This window comes from Podarcis gaigeae (assembly GCF_964106915.1).
Source record: "Podarcis gaigeae genome assembly, chromosome: 3".
NCBI classification, from domain to species: domain Eukaryota; kingdom Metazoa; phylum Chordata; class Lepidosauria; order Squamata; family Lacertidae; genus Podarcis; species Podarcis gaigeae.
The window spans coordinates 88,776,383-88,801,437 of record NC_139680.1 but is presented as its reverse complement, the minus strand read 5'-3'; the positions used below and the strand labels follow the sequence as shown (position 1 = coordinate 88,801,437).

Here is a 25,055-nt window from a genome sequence, read left to right as displayed (position 1 = left end):
TACCTGCATCCATCTCCAGTTCGATTATCCAGGGGATACAATAAAAAACAATAAGCACCCAGCCACCGAGTTACTCTGAGCTCTTCCCATATGTCAAAACAAAAAAAAAAATTCCTTCCAGTAGCACCTTAAAGACCAACTAAGTTAGTTCTTGGTATGAGCTTTCGTGTGCATGCACACTTCTTCAGATACCAACACGGCTACCTATCTGTAACTCTTCCCATATGCTTTGTGATACCATTAAGGGGAGGGAAGCGGGTTTGGAATGATGCATTTGTACAGAGCACTTTGATTATATGATGCCTTGTCAGAGGCATTCCCCACTGCACATGCAGTGTGCTTCTGCGTGAGTGACAAGAAAGCCCCTGTACACACAGGGTTCTTCAATCTCCCACTGCCTCTAGTAGTGTTGATCTGCTATTAATTTCAAGCAAGAAGCTTCAGGGCTTATTCTTCTGCAGCTGCCTGCTCTGTGGCTGCCTTCTAGTTGTGAGACTCTGGTCCACAAGATTATAAATCCAATATGCCTTTTCTGCTGGTTCTTAAAAAACCCCTTAACTTTTTGCAAAGGTCTGCTGCAGTCCTGTCACTTTTGCTAACATAATGACTATTATCCGTGAAGAACTTGCTAGTATTGAATCTCAGTGGGCTCCACGTTTTGTGATGTGTTGCTGCCTCTGGGACGGGGGCTCATTGATTCCATCCCTATTAGATGCTGGGGCAAGGCACTTCTATCATTTTTGCGACACCTCGGTGACAGGCTCTTCAAAATTATATGGCTCACTAAAAAACAGCAGTAATTACATCTGGAGGGAGGAGGTTAGGGAAGATTCCATCAAAGTGGAGCTCAGGGCATTGAGTGCAAATGCCACCGCATGGAAACCTGCCTCTTGCTGCTGCTCAAAGAAACACTTTGCAAAGTTGGATGGCCAATTTAAGAGTCATTTCTTTGGTTTAGGTACAGATTTCAGGGCAGTTAATTTTTGCCGCTGCTATTTCACTGAACTTTCTAAATGTAGATTTTCTATGCATTATGGATTAAGGACTGCGGCTCTGAGATGCAGCAGGTGTGTTAATATTGGTCTAGAGACATTCATTATAGTTGGTGCAGTGCTTCCACTTTGTGTTAAGTGAGCACGGCACTGGGAGATGAGGCTAAGCCTCAGGAAACTAAGTCACACACACACAGTTGGTGACTGCTTCTTGGCCAGGAAAGCCAAGCGAAAATGTACAGGGAACTGGCACAGGAAGAAATTTAAGCAGCTTGAGGTCAAACAAGTACAAGCTTGTAGAGTCACACTTTTGAAGCTGTGGTTCCTGACATAGATATTTTGCAGGAGAGGCACATCTCTTTACCTGGACATTTCCATCTTTTCAGATTGTATACTTCATTGTGGATTCATATTGGACTCGTTCAACTGTGTAGATCAATGCCTGGAGACAGTTGGTAGTTGTTGCAAATAGTTGCACGTGGTATGAAAGAGGCATTGTTAGCAGCCTTTTTGTACATATACGAAAAGAAAAGAAAATAGATTTACAAAATGCAAAGAGTAAGAAGATAAAAGTTGACCACTTATCAATATATAAAATGGCATAAAGCACAAAGAAGGGAGAACAAAGTATATCAATGCATGTTATCTTGCAAATATGAGTAATGAATACTGTAAACAAAATCCAATTTCCCACAAATATCTGTTGTTCTAGCTTTTTCTTGCTTTCTTCTTTTTTGTCTATTTACACACACTTGCATTTACATTTTATATTCTATTTACACACACCAGCTATTGCTCGTATTTTACGAAACCAGTCTAACACAGAAGAGAAATTGGAGTTTTCCATTTCGTTGCTGCACAAGTTTCATAACCTGCTAAAAGAGAGGTAACAATTGAATGCTAGGGTTGTATCTTCAGCTTTGACTAAGATCTTCATCCAACCTATCATGAGACAGTTCCCAAAAATAGTGTCAGCACTTTGACAACTCCCTCCAGCATAAATTACCTAGATATTATCAGAAATATGCACATTCATAACACTACAATCTCAATAAACTTTATGTTGTTGCTTTGCAGTTTGGCCGGGGTGGGGTGGGGGAGTTGAGTGCAGCCAAGAGAAGTGATGGATCTATCCAAACAGTTCAGTTACCTTAAGAACTGTTAGACCTTCAGTGAACATTTTGGCAGCTAAAGTGTGAAGCACATCACTGAACTGTGGATCAATCTCTTACCCTGCTAGCATCCCTCATGCATGACCTACCCCCCCTCCCTCCTCCACTTTCCACACATCTATGGCCTTGGTGGTGAAATAGGAAGCAGGCACATATCCCCTCCATCATACATCTCAATTTAAAAAAAAAAAAATTGTGGCTCCGCTCCAAAAAAGTCAAACATGATTGCATTAATAGAACCATGGTTTCCAAGAAATGAGTAATAGTTCTTCCACTTTATTCTGCGTTAGTCACACTTCATCTGAAGTACTGTGTCCAGGTCTGAGCACCACGGTTCAAGAAGGAAGTAGACAAATTACAGTGACTTCACAGAAGAGGGCAACAGAAGATCATTAGTAGGGCTGGGCGATATCTGGTATTCAACATTGTGATATATCACCGGTTAAATACCAAGATATGCTAATATACCATGATATCTGGAATGTATTCTGGCTGCTTCCTTCCCTTCCAGTATTATCTAAATCCTACCATTTGACTATTGACTAACTCTAGCAGTTTTGTGTTCCTCTTGCACCGCTAAGCTCTGTTACCCAAATTCTGAAAAAGTATTATTATTATTATTATTATTATTAACATTTTATTACCTTCCCTTCACCCTAAGGTCATAGGGCAGGTTACAACAATTAAAACACAACATTAATATTAAAATACAATACAGTGGATGCTCGGGTTGCGAACGTGATCCGTGTGGGAAGCAGGTTTGCAACCCGCAGCGCCGTGTCTGCGCACGCGCAGGTTGCGATTCGGCGTTTCTGTGCATGCGCCGAAACCCGGAAGTAACCCGTTCTGGTATTTCCAGGTTCGGCGCGGTGTGCAACCCAAAATCACGCAACCCGAAGCGTATGTAACCTGAGTTATGACTGTACTACAATATTAAAAACAATTTTAAACAACTTAAAATTACTGGGAAAAGGAGACGATAGGTCCTAAAAATATACATTTCAAGTGTCAAAAGCCAAATTCGGTTTGATTGACCTATTACCCGGTCAACCTGCCTTCCCCTACCTGGTACCCACCAGATGTTTTGGACTACAACTCTTTTCAGCCCCAGCCAACTGGTTGGAGCTGGAGGCCAAAACATCTGGAGGGCACCAGCTTGGGGAAGAGTGCATTAAACCCTATCCAACTCTATGGCTTTTGGTGAAGCAGTTTGTTCTCTAGGATTTGTTCCTAGATTGGTCCATGCAATGGTTATTGTATTTTAGTGTTCTGTTGGAAGCCGCCCAGAGTGGCTGGGGAAACCCAGCCAGATGGACGGGGTATAAATAATAAATTATTATTATATTATTATTAATGGGATGCCCACTCTTCCATTCTCAGCCTTAGGAATGTAAGGGAGCTGTTTTGAATGCTCCAGTTCTGTTTCTTCATTTCCTCTCATAAATCTTCATTGTTCATTGCTCAAAATACGTGTGCTTGGCAATATGTTATTAATGAGGCAATTAGTCAGTACTTATACGAGGGCAATTCCAGTTCATTCTATCCCTCAAGACAGGTTACACAAAGTGCTAGATTGTTTAAAATAACTTTTTACATGATCAGAGATATTCAGAGGCAGCTGTTATCCTTTTTTAAAAAAACACATCTTGTGTAAGTAGGTAAGAAATCCCAAGTGTTGGACTGTTCTTTGTTCGCTTTCTTTTTACAATCATGAGGCAATGTGAATTTTCACAGAATTCTTACTGAAGTTCTGTTCCTTTTACATATAAAGGCCTTGCAAATATGCAGAGGTCCTCCACAGGGTTGTTTTTATATAATACATGTGTCCCCCTTCTTTTTCCCTATCTTGTGTTTCAAATTCAATATTTGAAGTTTCTTTTTTTAAAAATTATGATTCAACATTTTAAACACAATTTCATCTTTTCTCTTATATTTATTGAGGCCTTTTTCTATGGAGTTGTTTCTCCCCTTCGGCTGCACCCTATCTTCTGGCTATCTAATCATAACCAGAATATTGCAATGGTGGTTATAGTTATAATATTGTATAATTATAAGCTTCTGTTGTTCATAGCTCAAATCCTGCTCACAAGTTCATCATACTATAATATTTCTTTAAGTAGTCTGAAAAAGGCATCCATTCTTCCATAATACACTCATCATTAGATTCTCTTAATTTTGCAAGTTCTGCATAGTCCATTATCTTATTTACCCAGTCTTCTTTTGTTGGAACTTCTTCTTCCTTCCATTTCTGCACATACGGAATCTTAGCTCAATATCAGAAGTTTATCAGAAGCTCCTAATTATATATAGCCCAAACCACAAGTTGTGCTTTAATAGCTTTTTCTAACCCTTGAGACTCACGGTTTGAGGTGCCGTCATGTTCACTCAGCACATATGGCAGGTTGTCTCAGTCAGTGCACATGTAGAAAAATGGCTTTGGACTGATGGATGAGGTCACCAGCATTCAGCAGCCTCACTTCTTAGATGTTCAGGGTCGTGCACAATAAGCCCCTGGAGCTCAACATGGTGTGTAAGGTTGACAAGCAGCATCTCCCTTGGGAGCACAAAGGTATAATCAGTGCTCAGAGCACTTGGCTGGAAGCATAAATAGTGCACAGTTATGCTCATCGATGGCAGCATGCGCTCAAGCCAGGGTGGGCCAGCACTGATTTTCTTTCTTACAAACCAAGCTGAAAGCCGGGTATTCTGCAACAACAGCCATAAATCCATCTGGCAGCAAACCCACCATGCATGGCTGGTGCAGATCTATTCCCCCTGCCAGAAAACATTCATGCGCAATTTCATTCCACTCATGTTTGAGTCTTTTTGGTAGCTGCCACTCCATTATATGTGACACTGAAATTGGGTCCAAGGTGAAAGCAATTTGTTCCCCTCATTGTGCTTAAGCCACCATAGTATTAACTACAGCCACCCTAGACTAGCCCACCCCCCAAGGTAATGTTAAGCCGCCTAGTGTGGTAATACAGTACACAGTGGTTTTGAGTTCTGGGTGTAGGAAACCCGGGTAAAATCTTTTCTTCCCTATTAAAATGTACAGAGTGGCCCTGGGCAAAGTGGAACTGTTATGTACTGAAGTTTTCACCCTGGGCCAGCAGGGGGATACTGTAGATAGTTTTCACTCAGGTCCACATATGCAAATAAGGGATTGAAAGTGACATTCAGTGATAGGATAGTTACAGAAAGCGGTTACTGTCACGTTGTAGTGGAGCTCTATATAAGCAGGCTGGCTGAACCCTTCAGTTCAGTTCAACTTAACAGGAACATAGGGAGCTACCTTAGACCATCAGTCCATCTAGCTCAGTAGTGTTTACATTGATGGATGGGTCTGTCCCAGCCCTACCTAGGGACTGAACCTGGGGCCTTCTGCATGCAAGACTGCTAGGCTGCTGTGCTTTAAAAGATATAAAGATTTATTGTAGTCTACTGAGAACCCTGGGGAAAGGCAAGAAAGTTAATTTTTTCAAGTTTATGGTTACCTCCCCTCCCACATTTTTACAGGTGAATTCACCCAGAAACTCCAGTGGGTGCAGAATGCCGTGGCACGGCTACTTATGGGGTCCTCACCATGAAACCACATCCATCCAGTGCTACACCAGCTCCACTGGCTCCTGGTGGAGTACAGGGTCAGGTTTATGGTGCTGGTTCTAACCTTTAAAGCCCTATATGACCTAGGACTCTTGTACCTATGGGACCGCCTCTCCTGGTATGCCCCACGGAGGACCTTATGTTCTGCAAACAATAACATCTTGGAGGTCCCAGGCCTCAAGGAGGTTAGACTGGCCTCGACCAGTCTGGTGGAATGCTCTGTCACAAGAGACCAGGGCCTGCAAGAAGGAGCTGTTCCGCCAGGCCTTTGGTCCGGGCCCAGTCTGAACCCCCTCTCCTAAAAGACCCTACATATAAGTGGCCTCTCTAACTCTTCTCACCGGCTCATACAATAGTTGAGCCTGGGGGGGACTTAAGGTTCCCGACCCCTATAGTTATAATTTGTGGGTAGCCATCTGATCTTGATTTTAATCCGATTTTAAGCTGTATTTCAGTTGATTGCTGAATTTATGTTTTAATGTATTATATATTTTGATTTACTCGCCCTGAGCCTATATTAATGTGAACATGCTTAAAGAAGAAAAATACAAGGGAATGTGTTTGGTCAGCTTTCCCTGAGACTTACGCATCATGAACTGTAATGCAGCGTGTAAAAACACCATGCCCTCCATTTCTGTTTTTACTTTTACTTTTACTGTTTTACTTTTTATTTTTGGTTTGTATGTTACTTTAATTGTACTGTAATTTTAAAAAAAAATCTGTAAAAACAAACAAACCCACAACTAATACAACCAATGGCAGAAAGACAGATTGCTGGCTATTATTCCATTGCATGTTCTGGGTCTTACTTATCATACCATTGCTTCTACACTGTGCAAGAGCATCCTGCAAAGCAGTTTAATGTATAGGTTCAACCCATGATGCACACATGTGCCACTTTCCTCCAAGATAAAGGACATAAGAAGCCATTTTCCTTCAATAAGTAGGCTAACCTTCTTCATAGTTACCTGATTATCCACTGTTTACTTAGCAAGCGTCACACTTGTTATGCACCCATAATTTCCCTGCTTTGCCCCTTTAAAATAAGTGAAGCTCTTTTCTACTACAGTGTGTATTCTCAAGGGATGCCTGGTTTGCTTGCTTTGCTACAGGATTCATTAATAAGTTATGTCCAGCATAGATCCTCTGGATTAAATAAAGCAGCTTTCTCTGTAACTTTCTGCTTAAGACCTGTAAGGAGATAAAACCTGGATCTGTGGCTGGATCCATGAGACTGCTAATGTGGATACCAGGGTTCTGTTCTTTTTTCTTCTGCCATCTCAAAGCACAGCAGGAGGGAAATCATATCACATGCCTGTGCACTGCCTCCCTGTCAGAGCTTTGGAAGAAAATCTTCAAAAGCACACAAAGTTTTATTACTTTTTATTGTTGGTATTGGGACTCCCATTGCTGTGTTAGGCTGTCATGTTAGTAGTAGGCGACCTCCAGAAGCCACATTCATTACAAACATAAACACGCTTACCAGGAACCAAAGGCAGTAGCAGTCGCCTTGTTTCCTCCTGAGTTTTAGACACATTTGCTATGCCATAAATTGGCCCAGTGTGGAGACATCGAGGCTGATTTCTTGACAAGGCGGATATTGGTATTGGGGATGGGAATCAAATATTGGGGAAAACTAGGAGGGGGAAGCCTTGTGGTTTGTTTGCACATCTAGTTTGCACAATTAATTTAGAGGCTGGTGTGAGTAAACAGCATAGAAAGTTGAAGCAGGGAGTTTCATAGCGCAGCCCAATGTATAATTTTTACTCAGAAGCCCCATTGTGTTCAATGAGTCTTACTCCCAGGGAGAAATGTGCATAGGATTTTTAACTTTAATCTAGCTGTGCTCCGTTATTGCTTGTATAAAATATGATGGTTACTGCTACAAAGGGAATGCCAGATGAATTGCAAGCAAGAAGTGACCGAGATAGTGAGCAAACTTAGGTTCCTACATCAAGTTGGAAGTGGTGTACTTCACATTGCAGTAGCAAGGGCTTCTGATGCAGTTACAGCTGGAACAAAAGCTACGTGTTTCAAGCAAACTACCGTGAAGTGACTGCAAGTATAGATTATAGAGCTAAGGGATGGACTGCATTAAATGAAAATAGGGGAGTCTGGGACCACACTCTGTATCCATATTTCACCTGAAATGGTAAGCCAAACTAATGATGTTGGGACCATATAAATGTGGGGGTTCCCAGAGAGGAGAGGTTTGTTCTTGGCTGCTGCTCATGGTTTGTGAGGAGACAGTTTATAATCACAAAAGCCAAGCATTGGTTTAGCCTAGCACAAGAGTAAACATACTGGGAAGAAGCAATGGGGCTGTGAGCTTCTCTCTGGGAGCCTGCCCATGTACAAAGCCATAGTTTAGCCTTCCATGGCATGCAAACAAAGCTTATATACATATTGGTAGCAATATGTCCCTCCCACTTTCAGCCCAATGTGCCATGCTAATTCAAATCAAGGTTGCTCCTCTATGTGGGTATGCCTGCTCAATTTGTTGGCAGCAAGGCCCTGCTTAATCCACATCTATCCATGATCAGAGACACTCACTGTTACGAGTGCCTTTTTTTACAAAGAAAACATTCATGTCATGTCATAGCTATACTTTAGAATAGAATAATAATAATAATAATCCCACAGTAAGTACATGGGGAAACAGAAGACAGGTTTGCAATCCTCTGTAGGTTATGCCTTAGCTCTCCCGCTTTAATCTCATACAGCTTGCTGTTATGCAGATGCAGCTGGAACTGGGAATTTTATTCACACCTGTTCTTGTTCATTTGTGTTTACTCTTAACAAGTGTGGGATAGGAGAAGCAGAATTTTGAGAGTGTTGTAGTGAGAGGCTTGTCACAGATGTCTTTCAGGCTGCCTCCAGAATTCATTTGTGTATTCGTTTTCCATTTATGTCCCTATGCTAAGGACTTCCTGACAAAATCCCCATACTATTTGACAGATCAGCCCCATGAAAGCAACATCAAAGCCATTGGCTATTGCTATGGATGAAAGAAGTTTAATTTCATATAGGATGATCAAAATACAGATATTACCTAGTGATAGGTAAATCCCCACCCCAAATCAGGCTCAGAATTAGGCTCTTTAAAAAGTGCACGCACACACACACACACACACACACACACACAAAATTTTCCCCAATTTGGGAAACAGCTCAGTGGTTTAAATCCAATGCCAATCCTGTTTCACACCCTGTCCCTCTCAATGATGTCAGTGTGGGCACTACAAGGTTCTGTCCCTCTCTCCATAGGCAGGATCCCACTAACTTGTTCCATCAGTGCAATTACTTCCACTTGTACAATATAATTATTGTCTCCTCCCCCACTGTGAACCCCCACAATTTGTTTTGGGGTTTCCCAACCCTCCAGAGACGATTTGGGCAGGGTGCAAGGCACCTGTACTATTACACAAGTGGACATCTGTTCACAGACTGAACAGATTTACTGGATACCACCCACTGAGTCCAGGGTGAATTTGGAAGTGTATCTGTAGATGGTTGTGAGGCAAGGAAAGTGGGAGAAGGAATGAAGGAAAGGCTTAGATTTCTCACCATCTTGAATGTTAACCTGAGCTAGAGAAGATTTTCATCTTCTAAACTGTTTAAAATATGTTTGGAAGCACCATTGATTTTTAGATGTTGGTTCATTCCGCAGCCAGAAGAGTCATGACTTTGTTTCCGAAATAAGTGTGACTATGACATCAGATTAAATTAACCAATTCAATTGGTTAATTTAAGATTTAAGACAGTGGACTGAAGCTGGCATGCAGTAGGGAGAGCATTTTGGTTCAGCCACTCTAATGGATCATCATCCTGGTCCTTACTGCCGAAGGAAGAACTTGAACTTCCAGCTCTCTTTCTGCCAAAGGCTTTAATGTTGTTAATGCATAGGCAGGCCACAGGTTACAAGATGCAGCAAGTACATAAAAAGTATAGATACATGGCTAAGTAAAAGCTAAGATGTTGATCCAACAAGCAATAGGCTCTCTGTACCTTACTTTTGAAGAATGGGGCAGGCACAGCTCTTAGCACAAGTGGCCAGAATTCCAGGACTAGGCAAACAACTAGGTACTCCTTCAAGTGAGTTGGGTCTATAAGATTTGTTCACGCTGGCATCTCTATGCCCTTGTAGGTGGAGGTGGTGCTGGCATCAGCTTTGTACCCAGTTTAATCTCTGTCACCTCCCTGGAAAGAGAAGGCTTATCTTTGACAGGAGGAGGTATCTGACCAGGGGTAGCCAATATCCCAGGGGCGAAACACTCCTCTGCCAACCCTTTTGGTCCCTTCCCTGGCTCCAGCTGTTCACTCCCTGGACTTCTGGCCCTGTCCCTGGACTCAGACACTTATTAGGGTCCCACTTTCACCTTCCCCATCCTGCTAGGATCATCCAGCTGCAGCTTCCCAAGCTCCCTCCTCATGATCCAGTCATCCCCTCCATGATATTTTCACGGGACACATGACAATAGTCCCATTGTTACTTGCACAATATTAAAGGAATTGCAAGCCTGTTTCGTAGTGTAAACCACACAGAGTCACATTTCCCTTCTCAATGGCTCTCCCACAGGAGCACTCCCTACTCCATATAATACAATAGTCACTATCCTCTTACCTGGATAGTATCTGCAGTAGTGAAGATGTAAAATATTTGATGAATTCCTGGCATGGGTGGGATGGGGAGGTGATCATCACAGAATGAAATTTGTGATTCATGTGTCCCATTTTCCCAGTGTGGGGGACAGGGGTGAAGGTGAGAGAACAAGTTTTCCCAGATCCGCAATCTGTGTAAGTGATTTATAATGTATGCTAGAGGGTCTCCTTACTTTCAGTGCAGAGCTCTCCTTCCGCTGCTGATTGCTGTTAATTCAACAATGTGTTGTTAGGAGCTGTTCATTGATTACTAAGCAAATCACAGGAGAAAATGACACGTTTTATGGGCACCCTAGCAAAAAACAGTAAAATCCACCTCATTTCTGTGCAAGATTAATAGGGAATAGCATTTCAAGGTAGTTTGTTACAACCAAACAGTTATTTTTCCCCCTGTTGTTTTTCTCATAGAACGATGAAGATAAATATTAATCCAATATCAACTATTATAATTGAAAAAAGGGAGAGAATGAAACATGGGCAGCTTTGTGCTCTAAATCTTTATTTAATTATAGTTTTAAGGGAGTTATCTGCAGTGTAATATCATGCTGCCAACAATTTCCACACCTTATTAGGAGGTACCTTTGCAAAATTCTCCAAATCTTTTAGCTTAGTGGTTCAAATTACTGATACAATCAAGCTGCACGATTTGGATCCATATTCCAAATACTGGGGAGGAAAGGTTCAGCATTAGAAAGCAAGTCATTTTAGAAAGAGATGCATTGTGTGACATCTCAAACAGGGCTTCTCTTTGGCTCCATTCACACAAGCCCACAGCAGCTGCATGTCACTTTCTGTTCTTCAGCCAGATTATACCAAGCATGGAGCAAAATAGTAACCAGGAAGCTTTCTATCTTCATTCCCCTCGCCTCCAACAACGAGTCCCAACACCTTCATTTGCCTGAAACATCAAAGGGAGCAAAATAGGACCCAGAACTTGCACCCGCCCAACCTACCCTACCCAACCTACAACCTGTAGCCTGACATGTCACTTTGTGGAAGCAACATCCATAACAGATGCAGGGAGCTCTTGCCAGAACCACCCTCAAAAAACCTCCCAGTTACTGCCACTGGTGCTGCCACCTAAACTAGTAGACCTTGTACATAAGAAGACAGGAGGCAAGCAAGAAGGGAGGGTTTTTTCTCTGTTGTCTCTGAAACACAAATGAGCAGGTTAAGTTTTGGGGGCACTTTTGTTCTCAGAATCCTCTGCTTTTTATGCTCTGCTGAAGAGTTCAGTGAAGCTCAAGACCTTGCGGCACCTCCTAACAAGTGTTGGGTCCAATAAAAAGCGATTGCCTCCCTTCCTCTCTCCCCATTCCATGCCTCTATAACTCATTCTGCCGAGCACGGAGCCCACTCCCATCATTAAAGCAGAAAGAGCTTCAGTAGAAGCGAAATTAGCCCCTGGTGTGGCATTTGGCATTAGCATGCACTGAGAATAGCGTTTTAATTATATTTGTATACAAGTAGCCGCCGGAAATAGCTGTTCGCGGAGCTTTGCCTCATGAGCCCTCCCTGTATTCTTTCAAAACAAAGGCGTATTTCTACAATATTTAATTAATTAAGGTGTCTCGGAGCCTGGCGCTGTGCTCTAATTTGCATCGCCTTGGCCAAAATGTGGCATTAAAAAGATAACCTGGATCCTGGAAACCCATAATCTGGTAATTAAAAGTGAAGCCCTCCTTGATCCTCCTTGTATCTCAGGGGGGATTCATTACTGTTGTTCAATTTCATTTGTTCCGTTTTGTTGTCAGCATCCAGGTGTCTCTGAATCAGAGGTGTTTAAAGACTGAGCACAAAGAGATTTTATTGGTTCTATTAAACATGGTGCTTAGAGTGACTTGGGAGTTAAGGCTCTTGTTTTTCTATTACCAGGTGGTGCTATTGACTCATGGGATGACCTTGAGCAGACCTCTTTTATCACTCTGCACTTCCCATTCCCCAAATCTTTTCAAGGGGGGTGGTAATAAAAGTAGCTTAAGGTAACTGGAGGCAGAGCATTATCAATGACAGGCCCTAAAACACTAGGAAGGCCACACAGAAAGTTATCACAAGAAGGGCAAGCTAAAGAGTTTCTGCTGATACTGCATTTTGTTACATTATCCTAGCAATCAGGGACTTCTCAATTATTTGTTCTTTATTAGATGCCTTCTTCTGTTTGGTTGGTCAGTGTTCAGTGATAAGAGAGAAATATGTAAATAAATTGGGTTTTTTCTGGAATGTTACAGGATACCTGATTAGAGCCTGTGTCTTATGAAAAATCTGTGTTATTCACCACCTTATTAGCTACCTTGTGCATTCCTGTTGTGGAATGTCACTCAGGTGATTACTCAGTGTAAGTAAGACCATTCATTCTGTATAGCCAGATGATAAAGGGCCTTTTCAGTAGTGGCACCCATGTTGTGGAATAGCCTTCCCAGTTGCCTTTATCTTTGTGTGTGTGCCAGCTGGTACCTATTCACCCAGGCTGTTTAAACCTACAGTATACTTTGGAAGGTAGTTTGTTCGCTATACATTTGGAAACCTCTTAAGGTATCCTAGCCAAATTTAACATGTTTCCTGATATCAAGGAGCAGGTTTTCATCTGTGCTTAGGATCATTTGGATGTCATTGATTGCAATTCAGTGCTGTTTTGAAATGTGTGGGAAGAGGAAGAAGCAGCTAAAAATGGGTGCAAAGGAGCTGCGGGATGGAAGAGAAGTGGCTTCAGAAATGGGGTTGGGAAGGTGAAAAGGAAGTTTGATAGTTGTATGGGGGTGAGAAGAGGAAGCTCTAGGGGGTTAACTTAGCAGGGAGTCAGATTGGCTTTGCCCCTAGGGTAGTATTCAACTATTATTCAGTGGGTCTCTTCTGTGTTAAAATTAATTGAATATCAGTCCTGGTAAATGTAGCAAGGGGCATGCAAATACATACTCCGAAATTTACTATATTAAACTAGGGTCACTTGCATACTTAACCCCAGCACCAAGAACCCCTCCCACTAGATGGAACACATTGCTGAAATCTCTTCTTCACCCACTGTATTCCACGCTCATTTGCTCTGCAATACCTGCGCTGTGCTGGCTTTTGCGGAAGGATCCTAGCATTTCCCTTAAACTAATAATCATTTTTTTAAAATAAAAAAACTGCTTACTCTCACAATTGCTCTGGCTTGCGATTGCTACTGGTTGGGTTCAGACATAACATAAAACCATGTTTTATGTGCTAATAAGAGAAGAGCTCACACCATAGTTTGAGGTTCCAGCTTTGCAAGATACAAACCATAGTTTAGAGCTGTTTCTCATCTGCTTGCTCAGGACTTCAGACGTTCACTCTTATATCCATGGTGCAGCAGTTTTGTGAGGCAGAGCAATGGTCCTAACTGCTTTCTCATCACAGTACCTCGGTTAAGCGCACCTTGAATATTACACTGCTCAGAGATTGGGATGGTGTGCAACGATATGATCAGATTTTGTTTGGCGAAGCAGGGATATAAGAGACATCCTGGACATTCTGCAGAGAATGAGGGACAAGGGAGAAATTCCTGCAGAATGACATTTTTAATATATCTGGTTAACATACAGAGACACACACAGCTGTTAGTACCGAGGGCCTTCTGTGGTTCCCTCACTGCGAGAAGTGAGGTTACAGGGAACCAGGCAGAGGACCTTCTTGGTAGTGGCGCCTGTCCTATGGAACGCCCTCCCATCAGATGTCAAAGCAATAAGCAACAATCTTACTTTTAAAACACATCTGAAGGCAGCCCTGTTTAGGGAAGTTTTTAATGTTTAATGCTGTATTGTGTTTTTAATATTCGGGTGGGAGCCACCCAGAGTGGCTGGGGTATAAATAATTATTATTATTATTATTATTATTATTATTATTATTATTATTATTATTATTATTATAATATTCTCTGGTTGTTCCTCCCAGTCTGCTTTCCATCCTGCTAATCCAGTCAAAGACTAGCTTACAGCTGCAGTCTTCTAGAATCTTGGCTAGGATCAAGGAATGGATTCTTAATAAATCCGTAGGGCCTCCATGCAGTAGTTTGTTTCTGCTGTCAAGTTGCAGCTTGAAGTGCCATTTGTTTAATGCTACTGTTTAAATAATAATTTATAAGACAGCTAGCCAGCCATTCTACAGCTTAATGACTGATGCAATTTATGGATACCACAGGCTATGTAAACACAGTTGTAAATATAAAGGATGTCTCCCACAAATTTTTACTTTGATCCTCATTCAAAATAATTCATCCTCCCACCCCCAACCCCTTTCCCCATTGTCTATTTTTGCATGTGACAGGATCTGGACTAGAGTACACAGTTTTTGTCTCCTAGGCTCTGCTAGTTGGGAATGGAAAATTAAATGTCCATTTTTTAATATCAAATAAATCATTCTAATTAAAAATTAATTAAATGCCCCAGCCTCTGAGCTGGAATACAAATGCATTTATTTGAACGTTCAAGTGTTTAAAACAAAGTGGAATTTGTTTTGAGCTTTTCCTTTCATACATATTTTGCCATCTAATCTTTTTCTGTCTGAATCACCCCTTCTGCAGGCATGCTCTGAATATGTAACCAGGAGAGCCGAACAGCAATTTATCTGGTGACATAAACCCCCAATAACTCACACAGTGTACGTTGCTGCTGCTTGTGTACACTGACCTATATAATACAAGTGTGTATGTGTGTGTAATGCATATCTAAGCTCATTCAAGCTCCTTGTCAACTGTGATAAATGAGCAGACAAATGCAGTATGTTGTTTCACAGCAGTAGCTGGTAGAAATTTCCTGACGGCTGATTGAGAATGATGGTTTTTAAATGATTGCGATCAATGGCCATTGGGAGACTCAAAAGCTCTGCATTCCAGGAGGGAAGTGCAGAAAGCAAAGGAGGCTCTGGATTGTCTGTTTCAACAACCCTATTCAGGCATTTAATTCCCCACATGATTAGAATTGCATGAGGGAGGGTGGGGGGCACCCTAGCCGAACCTACTGGTTCACTCCCATCCACATCACCCATCGCTGTCGCTCTCCTTGCATTGGAAGACAAATATTCTCAGCAGGGATCCTGCTGAACTTTCAGAGCTTCCCAGAGTAACAGAGAGCCCTGCACCATTGGGGTTCTAAACTGGACAAGGAGCCTCCAAGAGTACAGGAGACCTCTGTTACAGAGCAACAAAATGAGGGCAATGGAAGCAGCAGTGAGGCCAAGATGGAGGAAGAGCAGAGCAAGCTAGTTGACCCCTATTCCCTTCCCTTCATTGCATGAGAAAAATGTTTGAGCAGGACTAGTGTTCCTCTAGGGACGCGGGTGGCACTGTGGGTTAAACCACAGAGCCTACGGCTTGCCGATCAGAAGGTCGGCGGTTCGAATCCCCGCGACGGGGTGAGCTCCTGTTGCTCGGTCCCAGCTCCTGCCAACCTAGCAGTTCGAAAGCACATCAAAGTGCAAGTAGATAAATAGGTACTGCTCCGGCGGGAAGGTAAACGGCGTTTCCGTGTGCTGTTCTGGTTCGTCAGAAGCGGCATAGTCATGCTGGCCACATGACCTGGAGGCTGTACACTGGCTCCCTCGGACAGTGGAGCGAGATGAGCGCCGCAGCCCCGTAGTTGGTCACGACTGGACCTAATGGTCAGGCGTTCCTTTACCTTTACCTAGTGTTCCTCTAGTTAGGTAGCATCTGTGTACATGGGGATTCGTTCAGTGCTAGCGTGGCCCTGTGCCCTACTTTACAGAGGGCAGTCCAGTATAGGGAGTACTACCAAAGGATAGTCCTGTATTAGAGTAAGTCTTTTATTGAAAGAGCAGTCTGCTCCAAGTTCAGCATTTGTACGAAATATTTTCATTGGTCAAATGGATGTGAAGTTTCTTTGTTTAAGGCTCTGCACACGCTCCCATTTTCTCTGCATCCAGTGTGCCCCCACTGCTGGATAACGCTGTTATCCACAATCCATATCCTGTCTTGTGCCTATCCAGTCATTTATAATGGAATGCTGCATTTGGCTGAGTTTTCCTGCAAACTAAAGAAAAAGAACAGCCTAGCTGCATTTTTGTGCTGGTATTGCGTGCTCAGCCCAAGTATCTCTTAACTTTCAGGTGTTTACTGGAAACTTACTTTGTTGCTGCAAGCCTTTGGCCCTTCGGTTTCTAGCATTTGCTGTGCTGTTTTGTTTTGTTTTGTTTTGTTTTGTTTCAAATTACTGTTTTAGATGTGGCTCCATTTGCTGTGGTCATGAACTGTTCTGACAATAATTGCTATTTTGTTGAAGCGTTTTACTGTCAGCCACTTCATGCATCCTTGTGGAAGTGGGAGAGTGAATTTAGCTTTTTTCCCCGTGCTCATCTCACCAATGAGCTCAGTGATAGAGCACATATATAGTATGCAACAGGTCCCAGGTTCACTCCCTGGCTTCTCCAGCTAAGACGGGGAAAGGGTCCCACCTGAAAGCCTGGGGAGATAATTAGAGCAGACACTACTGAGTTAGGCCAGAGGTCTGACTCTGTATAAGGCAGCCTCATAGGTTTATGTTTATCAGAGGCTTACTTTCAGCAGGGTTGACGAACAACACTTCTTCCATTTTTTACCACAGCACAAGTCTGTCCCTGGCTGCCCAGCCAACATGTTCTTAACTCCAAAATTATCCAGGCAGAGAACGCATGATAGCCACCACAAAAAACATGGTAAACACCAGTGGGCCTTGATGGCCAACATTTTAATTGAGTCAGTATGCAGCACCATGAATTCCAGGTGTGTTTTCTTGTCAGCCACCATCAGTTCAGACCCAATAATACATATATTAGTGTATATGTGAAGTTATGGCTATTGATACTGTCAAAGAACTCTCAATGGTTAGTTAGATGGTACTTACCATTAGAGGAACTCTGCTTATTCTTCTTCAGGAAAACTCGTTATTTTATGTGCTTGGCAATTATATATTTAACCATGCTTTCTCCCAGAAATTAATTGGCCTGTAAATTCCCAGATTTCCCCGGATACTTTTTTTAAAGGGCATTTCATTGGCCTCTTTTCAGTCCTCAGATGTGGAGGCCTATCTTAGGTATATGGTACATATTTTTCCTAGAATATCTGTACATTTCACATTTGAGATCTTTAAGAACTTGGGTGTATACCATGAGAACCTAGTATTTTTAATTTGTTAATGAGACCTAGAATATAATTTCCTTTCACTACTATTTGCTTCAGTTCTTCAGGCTCCCTTCCTGAGAAAGTTAGTTCAGGTCCAAGGTTATGTTCTACTTCTTCCGTAGTGAAAACAACTGAAATAATTTATTCAGTCTTTCTGGAAGCTCCATTTTTTCCTCCATTATCACACCTTTAATTGCCCTGTCATCCAAAGGCCCAATCAATTTCCTAGTTAATTTCATGCTTCTAATGTATTTACACATTTTAAAACTGTTTATAGTAACGTGCTCCTCAAATCCTTTTTCTTTCTTTCTTGCACTCTATCTTTTCTTTTGTGAGTTCGTGATTCTTTTTGTCCTCCGCATTTCAGCAAGACTTCCATTTTCTGAAAGAAACCTTGTTTCCAAGAGTTTCCTCGATTCTGCTCATAAACCACACTGACATCCTCTTGGACTTGGTGGTTCCTTTCCCATTCTGCAGTACAGTCATACCTCATGTTGCGTCCGCTTCAGGTTACGTCCCGCAGCATCCCAGAAGTACCAGAAGGGTTACTTCCGGGTTTCGCTGCTCGCGCATGTGCAGAAGCACTAAATTGCGCCGTGCGTGTGTGCAGATGCGGCACTTCTAGATGCGAACACGTCAGGTTGTGGACGTGCCTTCAGGACGGATTATGTCCGCAACTCAAGGTTCCACTGTATACGTCTGTTTACATAAGTGTATATTTCCCAGATTTATGTAATGGACACTCCCATGAATGTATAGTGTTGCAGCCCCCGGAATTGTATATGTCCACCACTAAAGAACAGTAGGAGGGGCAATTCACAGCTCCGCTCCCCTCCTGCAGCTTTCAGATCAGATCTTTTAAGCAATGATGTGAGTGACCCTGATCAAAACACAAGGGCAGTGCTCAGTGAAACAGAGCAACTTACAGGAAATAAATAAATATAAAAAGCTGCCTGTAATACAGAGTACCCTGTTTAGAAACCAGAGCCCTTTATTTTATTTTATTTTTAAAAAAAACTCCTGAACCGATTTACACTGCAAAATCATCTTGGGGGAAAATAGTGGTTGTTTTCCCACACGCTTCATTAATTTTTAGTTTTGTCAGGCAATATAAATAAAAGTATCAAGTGCGCCTCTAATTGAATCACTAGTGATTCCCGACTCCCTGTAGTCCTGAGGAAACATGATGTAGCTGTGTTGTTTAGCAAGGTTGGATGAGTCAGGCAAACAATGGCTCATTCTGCCAAGGGGGGTTCAGGTACTGCCTCTGCGTTTTATCTTTTATTGTATAAACAGAAATCAGAGTTGTCATCGTGAAGAATTTGCAGCCCTGATGGGCTACTGATGTGACATCATTCAAACACAGTTTCGTACAAGGAAAGAGCCCAGGGAGAAGCAGAGCTGCAAGTGGGAAACAAGGAAGGCAAGGACATTGTGCCTTTCATACTTTGTACATCCTTCTCTGAGTGGTGAGAACATGTACATTAACAATACAATCTCGTACATGTCTAATCAACAATAAGACCAGGGCCTTTTTGCAACTCAGTTCCGGCACCTCTCAGTTGGGTGCCATTACCATTCTAAGAGAATGAGGGAAAATAGAACTAAGTAAGTCCCGTTCGATTCTGCTGCCGAAAGCTGCAATCCTGTGCTTGCTTACTTGGGAGTAAGCCTCCAAATTCATTGGGACCTCCTTCTGAGTTGGCAGGTATAAAATTGCACTGTAAGTTGCTCTGTTCTTCTTTCTCGAGAATGGATTTCTCCAACATGGTGGCTTTTATACTCTCTTGATAGTTTTATTATCCTCGTACTGGCACCTCTTTCTATTACAATTAATGGAGCTTCAGTTGTCACTGTTGCTTGCAAGTGTGTTGGATCTCTCTGGAGGCTGGAAGTCCTTATCAGCAAATTAGTGCCTTGATTTGACCCCAGTTGAAATGCAACTTTGGTGGTTTACACTGATCTTCTGATGGAATGGTACAGTACTCAAATCAACCCCCTTGATTGAGGCAACATTTTAACATTTTGACATTTTGTTGCTGTTTTCAACTGAGAGAAATTTATAATTGGATAGTTAGCACAGTGTGACCAAGAATAAGTGTTTCTCCCTAAGGTTGCCGAAGGTGCACAGGGTATTTTTTGTTCCAGTAAAAAATCCAATCTGCAGCAAATCCTGTGCCCTGTTCTGATAAAAACAGCCTGTTTTCTGGTTATTTAGGGCTATGGTTAAAAGGTAAAGGGACCCCTGACCATTAGGTCCAGTCGTGACCGACTCTAGGGTTGCAGCGCTCATCTCGCTTTATTGGCCGAGGGAGCCGGAGTACAGTTTCCGAGTCATATGGCCAGCATGACTAAGCCGCTTCTGGCGAACCAGAGCAGAGCACAGAAACGCCGTTTACCTTCCCACCGGAGCGGTACCTATTTATCTACTTGCACTTTGATGTGCTTTCGAACTGCTAGGTTGGCAGGAGCTGGGACCGAGCAACAGGACCTCACCCCGTTGCAGGGATTTGAACCGCCGACCTTCTGATCGTCAGGCCCTAGGCTCTGTGGTTTAACCCACAGGCTATGGTTAGTACCTTGTAAAACAGATACTAACTTATAATGGCCCAGTTTGCATGCTACCGATTAATAAGGAAGGAGGCATGACAGTGCATGCTGCTGAACAGTTCACACTCCAGAGGTCCCACCACACAGCAAGGGACAAGCCAGAATCTGGTTTTTTCATGAAGTTGGAACCTGGGCTTGTGATTTGTTTCCCTTGAACAATCCATTAGCAATAGGCCAAGAACGAAGCTTTGTTACCACTTGTGGTTTGTTTGGCAAGAAACAAACCATGAGCCAGAGTTAAGTTGTCATGTCAATATTTTGATTTATTTTTTCTGTGGAGCAGGAGAGGAGTGTAGCAAGAGCTTTTCAACAGTGTGGAGCAACACACTGCTCATTCAAAGTAAACCATAGTTTTTAGTTTACAGCTTCCTCCTCACACTTCACTCTTAGACTTCAAGATTAGAGGTCTTGTTGGAGCTATCCTCTGAGAGCATAGCTGCCTCGTTCTTCTCTAGATTAGTTAATTAGGTGAGAACTAGAAACTTTTCTATCCAAGTTATGTACTTATTACAATAAACTATGTTGTTATTTTTCTTACTCTACAAGAATCTCTCTTTGTGTGACTGGCACAAGTAACCAAATTCTGCTTGCTCTGTGTACTAAAGGGTTTCAGTAAGCAATTGACTCTGTTACCTCAATAAAAAACAATGTAAAAAACTAATTAATTATGTATCATTTGTGGACTTAAAAAACAACCACAACAAATACTGTTTGCGTTTGCTAGACTTATTTCCATTCCTGACCACAGAGGGAAATGCAAACAGCAGTAATTTCCACTTCCATTTCTGTTAGAATCTTCCAACATCCCTGTTATTCCTACATTACCTTTTCATGACATGGATATCTATAGTGTGAATGATCATTATATATGAAGGAAGTTCTTAAGTGGCAAATATGCCCAGCCTCTCAGCCCATTCTCATATACCTTGAACCTGCACATATTAGACTGCCCCAAATCTCTGGGTACAAAAATGCTGGTATATATGTAGAACCGTCCCTCCCTCCCCATAGGATATCCATACAGTGAAACATATGAAACATATGAGGTAGCCCATTCTTTACATGTGTGTAATGGAACACAAACGCTTCCCCCAGGTGGGCCATGTTCTTTCCTAGTGTCTAGATTTGTCTCAGTCCTGTGCTGCCTTATGCCATATTCCCAGTAGTTAAAAACGGGAGTGCTAAGTATCTGTCTTCATTGCTTGCGTCAGCGTTGTCTTGAAAGTATGCTGTGCACATACAGCGTGCAAGATCAGGGGAAGATCTGTATTACTAAATGGGTCATTAAAGATGTAACGTCATAGTCAGAATCAATCACTCAATCATTTTATTTGCATGGCACCTTCTCAAAGTTAAAACCTCAGTGCAGCTTACAACTAACAAAAAAAGTACATAACTACACACATATCAAAAGTAGTCCTAAACAATAAACAAAACATCAAAATGTACACAACCAAACTGAACAAGTTCCATAAACCATAAGATCCAAAATAAAGTTTTTTAAAAAAGAACAACAACCCTACAGCCAAAAGAATCCCCCAAACAATACCCCAGCCCAAGATTCTGTTCAGCAGCCTCAGCTTTTGTAGTTGGAGTCAGTCAGGGCCCCACTCGCCCAGGCCAGGTTGGAAAAGGCTTTCAAGGCAGAGAGCAGGTCTTCCAGGACTCTCAACCATATTTCCTCGCATCACCTCCAACCAGAGAACCATGAGGAGAGTTCTGCTTGTGCAATGGACCATGCCTGGCTCCACCTTTCCACTGCAGCCCCTTGTCCCTTTCCCCAAAACCTTGTGGAAGGGCATTTGATGATGTGGTGGGGCAGAAATCAGCTGAGACTAGAGACAGTTCTCTTGCATGATTGGAAGTGCTTTCTGCTCCATAAGGAGCTCTCTGGTTCTAGTCTAATAGTTTTCAAGCAAGTCAGCTCACACATTTAGCTTCCAGCCATTTGAAGCCCTTTGCACATGTTTACCAAATAAGCAAAATATTATGTGTGGAAAGGTAGCTGGCTGCCCTTGACCTTCAAATGTTCACCCATTTTGTGTTCATGTAGGCTTTGTGCACAGAGGAGGCAATGGATGTGCAGATGTTGAGTGTAGGGACAACAGGCAGAATCTTTCTCTTTCTCTATGATGTATTCATTCTGTACATCATGTGCATGTATGAAAAGGGCTCAACTGTATAATGATAAAGTTTTTATTTAACAGAATTTGTATGCTGCTTAATTGTAAATAAAATCTTAAGCAGTTTTGCAAAGCTATAAAACATATATTGTCAGCAAATGTCAAAATTAAAAGTAACTTTTATTTAAAAAATCAGAATATAAATAAAACCAACAGTTTAAGGCATACATTAGAATATATTGGCTTTACATGTCTGGGTAGGGACAAATAGAAGATGCTTTCACTCCGCTATGGCTTCCCTTTATTACATACACAGCCCAACAAGACCATGACAAGAATCCACCAACAGCATATGAATCAATATGGCTAACCTGATCCAAAATACTCAACCACCCCACTCACACACGAAAACAAAGATCACCACAGCCAATCACAAACAAACAACCACACCCTAGGCCAACCACAACTTCTCTCACCACCAAAGGAACACAAGTGAATAGCAGAGAACCTGCACAAGCGACGTTGACGCAACCCCCCCCCACACATATATTAAGTAAAATTTAAACATCGCCACCCGACCCCACTCCCACTCACCATTCCCCCCGCCGCCTCTTTCCCACTTTTCTTCCTAATGTAACACTAATGTCTCAACAAATGAAACTGATCTGTAAAAATGTTACTTAAAAAAAGAGACATTGCACATACCTTTATGAACCAAGAAAATCTTTAATAAAGATACATTTTAAAAAAAAAGTTTTTAGCAGGCCTGAAAACAACTGCCTACGTATAGAGAAAATGCATGTGCGAACTATCCTCTACAGTGGTACCTCTGGTTACATACGCTTCAGGTTACATACGCTTCAGGTTACAGACTCCGCTAACCCAGAAATAGTGCTTCAGGTTAAGAACTTTGCTTCAGGATGAGAACAGAAATCATGGTCTGGCGGTGCAGCAGCAGCAGAAAGCCCCATTAGCTAAAGTAGTGCTTCAGGTTAAGAACAGTTTCAGGTTAAGAACGGACCTCCGGAACGAATTAAGTACTTAACCCGAGGTACCACTGTACTACTATTAATCACAGAACTCATTTTCTCTATTTCTTACATTGGCCAGATCCAGCCATTGGGTTGCATTTATGCATCTCTCTATCTCTTTTCTCTGGGGGAAGCACTGGAGGGAAAGGGTTTAACATCTGGAGAAGGGCCAAGTCTATCAAAATATTTTATTTATATACTTTTACCATTCTATGGAGCTCATGGCTTACTTTTGGCATCTTCCGTTCGTTTAACTTTCTAGAAGAATTTTAAGGGATTTAGTAGTTTCCATGAAAAGAGACTATGTTGCTGATTGAACTCTATTCATCCACATAAAAGCAAGAACAAAGAAAACAGTAGCACACCAGCTTTTTTCTTTTTTTCCAAAACAATGAGTTCCCTCAATAGTGCAATAGTCCCGGAGGTGGTGAAGGAAATGCATTATTAGGTTGCGATTTACAGAACCACTTGAGGTTCACTTCTTCCATGTGTTTATTGGAGTTTCTTTATGTGAAGCAGCAGCATTTCCCTTCGCCTTCCTCTGGAAGCCACATCCAACATTTCTCGCAGGTTCGGAGCCAGCATGTCCAGAGATAAAGCAGTGGGGGGGTTGGCAGTGCAGGTTGCCAGTCAATCCATGCCTATTTAGCTCTGGTAAATCTGCAGCACTCCCAGACCACTGACTGGACCCTGAGATGACTGCTTTCATAAAAGGAAGGAACATAAAGCCTGTGGCTCATACATTGGCACAACGCTATTTGGGCTGGGGTATATTTGTTCCTTCTCACAATCTGCCTGCTTCAAAGCAGGATTTCAAAATATGTGACATATCAAGCTGAATGCAATCCTAATAACCTGGCATGGTGGCCCACCAGGTGCTTTTTAGACCTGTTTGGCTACCTGCCTTGGACTACAAAAGCAGTGAGGTTGTGAGATGGATGGGGGAGCTGCAGTGAGACCCAAAAGTTCCCATTCAGGCACGAAAAGTTCATTCTAGAAAGGAACTGGTTTACTGTAATGGCTGTAAGCTGAGCTGACCCAAAAGCTGCAGCTAGTGCAAAATGCAGCTGCTCAGCTGTTCACCAGGAAAGACCGCATGTTATGTTGCTGGTGCAATAATTGCACTGGCTTCTACTGGACTAGATTCAAGGTGCTGGTATTGGACAGAGACCAGGATATCTAAAAGCTCACCTCATACTCAATCAATCATCATTCTGCAGGAGTGGGCATCCTGCGGGCACGATGTCAGAATTGGGCCTTTGGTATGGTGGCATCAACCTTTTGGAACTCCCTCCCATGGCAAACCAGACAAGCACCTTCTCTGTTGCCTTTTCAGCGCCTGCTAAAGACATTCCTCTATCAACAAACCTTCTATAAACCTTATCCCAGTTGATATCTGGCTTCAATTTTCAATTGATTTCATGTATCTGATGCTTTTAAAAACTGTTTTTAACATTTATAGTTGTTTCTTAAATGTTTTTTATATGCAGCTATTTTTAACTGTCTTACATGTGTCATTGTATTTTAAACTGCTTTGAATTGCCTCAAGGGAAGCAATTTATATATTAACTAATTGCAAATCTTAATTGATTGCAAATGAATTAATTGCTTGTTGCAAACAATGAGCTTAATGCTTAACCACCTTATAATACGTATTATCCAAATTCTTATTAAATGCATTATGTCCCCTTTTGTTAATTCATCACATTCTTATACACAGCATGGAA

The 25,055-nt window shown here is 42.1% G+C and overlaps 1 protein-coding gene across 1 annotated transcript in view; it reads left to right on the top strand.

Annotated features, from left to right (window-relative positions):
* ALK (ALK receptor tyrosine kinase) overlaps nucleotides 1–25,055 on the top strand; it is a 597,092-nt gene that overhangs the window by 418,481 nt on the left and 153,556 nt on the right. The gene's annotated exons all lie outside the window — the stretch shown is intronic.